Raw genomic sequence first — 2533 nt, 5'->3', positions numbered from 1 at the left:
CGCCCCGTTTGTGCGCTCCCATTGGCTGCTTCGTAGCAAGCCCCGCTTCGCTATTGGCTGGAGCTGTCCCAGGGCCACGCCCCCCCGGCCCCGCCCCCGGTGCTCCCGGCCCCGCGCGGGATTTGGCAGCGGCCGCGGGCGGGAGGGCCCGACCCACCGGGAACCGGGAACGGGACAGCGGGAACCGGGACCGGGCACCGGGAACCGGGAACGGGACAGTGGGAACCGGGAACCGGACAGCGGGAACCGGGACCGGGCTCCGGGAACCGGACACCCGCACCGGGAACCGGACACCGGCCCCGGGAACCGGACAGTGGGAACAGGGACCGGGCACCGGGAACCGGACACCGGCCCCGGGAACCGGACAGCGGGAACCGGGACCGGGCACCGGGAACCGGGAACCGGCACCGGGAACAGGGAACTGGCATCGGGAGCAGGCACTGGGCACCGGGAATCGGGAACAGAGAACCGGGAACCGGACACGGGCACCGGTTACCGGGAACCGGGAACGGGGAACCGGCACCGGGAGCAGGCATCGGAAACCGGACACCGGCACCGGGAACCGGGAACCGGGAGCAGGGAACAGGGAACTGGCACCGGGAACAGGGAACCGGGAACCGGACACCGGCACCGAGTACCGTGAACTGGCACCGGGAAGCGGCACCAGGAACCGGACACTGGTACCGGGAACCGAATACCGGGAACTGAATACCGGGAAGTGGTACCGGGAAGCGGACACCGGGCACCGGGAAGCGGACATTGAGTATCGGCAACTGGCACCGCGAACCGAATACCGGGAACTGGCACAGGGAACCGGACACCGGATACCGGGCACCGAGAACCGAGAACCGGAACCGGTAACCGAACACCGGGAACCGGGAACCGGACAGCGGGAACAGGGACCGGGCACTGGTAGCGGCGGCGGGGCCCCGCCGTGCAGGGAGAGGCGCCGGGGGAAGCGGGACCCTCCGCCTGGCCCCGCCCCGTCCGGCCCCGTCCCGCCCCGTCCCGTCCCGCCGGGGCCACCGGAGCAGCCCCGGTCCCGGCGCCGCGCTCCCCGAGGCAGGCTGCAGGTAAGGGCCCGCCGAGGTCAGACCCCTTGTCCCGGTACCTCCCGGTACCTCCCGGTTCCCCCGGTTCCTCCCATCCTCCCCGGTCCGCGGGGGCGCTCGGTACCGGCCCGTTTCGTGCTTCCGCTGCGGGGCGATGCCTCTCGTCCCCCAGCCCGGGAATCATCCGTGTGTCTGTCCCCTCCCGGTGTCACCGGAGCCCCGGGGGGAACGGGGGGTTTGGGGAGCCGCGAGGGGCGGGCAGARCCCGGAGCTGGTCCTGGATGTGCCTCAGCTTTCCCAGGTGGATAAAACACGGGGAAAATTTCCCCARAATTCAAGGGAAATCTGAGGGGGGCTGTGAACAGCGCTGGGATCGGTGGGTGCTGGATAACGGGARCCGGGAGAAGGCACCGGAGCCACCCCCGTGGGGCTGTCACGGACCCACGTGCCAGGGCAGGGCCGGGTGCCCCATGGCTGCACTTGGCTTCGAGCATCGCCCGTCCCTCCTGCCAACCCTGCGCCCCGGAGGGTGAAATTCCTCCGTTCCTGGAAAGATTAATCCCTTTGGAGAGGGCAGATCCCACCCGGGGCAAAACCTGGGTGTGAAACTTCCCAACTCTGGCTGATCTTCTCCTGGAGCAGGGAAAGATTTGAGACTTTTTGGGGCCGTTTTTTGCCGATCCCGAGCCCGACATCGGATCGGAATCGTCCCGTGGAGTTTTTTCTCCCTCTCAGAGCGACTTTGTCCTCCTGATGGCGGGGCAGGAAGCATGTGATGTGCCCTGGCCCCCGCCGCGGGCCGGACAGACGGATGGATGGTGGTTTGGCCTCAGTTTCCCCCCTCCCAGCCTCTGTTTTCTACTTCCCCATAAGTCTCCGTCTGCTCCGAGAGAAGGAGAAAGGAAGTTGCTGCCAGAGAGAGCAGCTTGATGGCAGCTGGAGAAAGAAAAGGAGGAAATGGAAGGCGAGACAGATGCTTCAAAATAAACCCCCCTTCCTCCTTCTTCTCCTCTGCAAAATAACCCCCGTTTCCCATCCTCTTCCTTCATCTTTTCTCCATGAGATCACCCTTTCTTCCTTCTCCTCTTCCTTCTCCTCTCCATAAAATAATCCCCCCTTCCTCCTCCTTTTCCTCCACCTTTTTTTCAATAAAATCCCCCTTTCTTCCTCCTTCTCTTCCCCTTCCTCTCCATAAAATCGCCCTTTCTTCCTTCTCCTTTTCCTCCTCTTAATAAAATAATCCCCCCTTCCTCCTACTCTTCCTTTGCCTTTTCTTCATAAAATCCCCCTTTCTTTGTCCTTTTCTTCCTCCTACTTCTCTCCATAAAATAACCCCTCACCCTTCTCTTCATCCTTCTCTCCATAAAATAATCCCTCCTTTCCTCCTCCTCCTCCTCTTTCTTCACCTTTTCTCTATAAAATCCTCCTTTCTTTTCTCCTTCTCTTCCTCCTACTTCTCTCCTCACCCTCCTCCTCTTCCT

At 63.2% G+C, this 2533-nt stretch overlaps 1 protein-coding gene across 1 annotated transcript in view; it reads left to right on the top strand.

Annotated features, from left to right (window-relative positions):
- The first annotated feature begins 1014 nt into the window (after positions 1–1014).
- The window catches only part of TNFAIP8L1 (TNF alpha induced protein 8 like 1), a 6790-nt gene continuing 5271 nt past the window's right edge, over positions 1015–2533 (top strand). The window contains exon 1 of the mRNA XM_057386121.1: positions 1015–1073. The gene's annotated coding sequence lies outside the window, so the exon portion shown is untranslated. The remainder of the gene's footprint in view (positions 1074–2533) is intronic.

The sequence above is a fragment of the Malurus melanocephalus genome, unplaced genomic scaffold (assembly GCF_030028575.1).
Source record: "Malurus melanocephalus ecotype Western Australia unplaced genomic scaffold, MMel_1.1 scaffold_916, whole genome shotgun sequence".
Lineage (NCBI taxonomy): Eukaryota > Metazoa > Chordata > Aves > Passeriformes > Maluridae > Malurus > Malurus melanocephalus.
The sequence above is the reverse complement of the archived record's forward strand: the minus strand, read 5'-3'. Positions and strand labels throughout refer to the sequence as shown.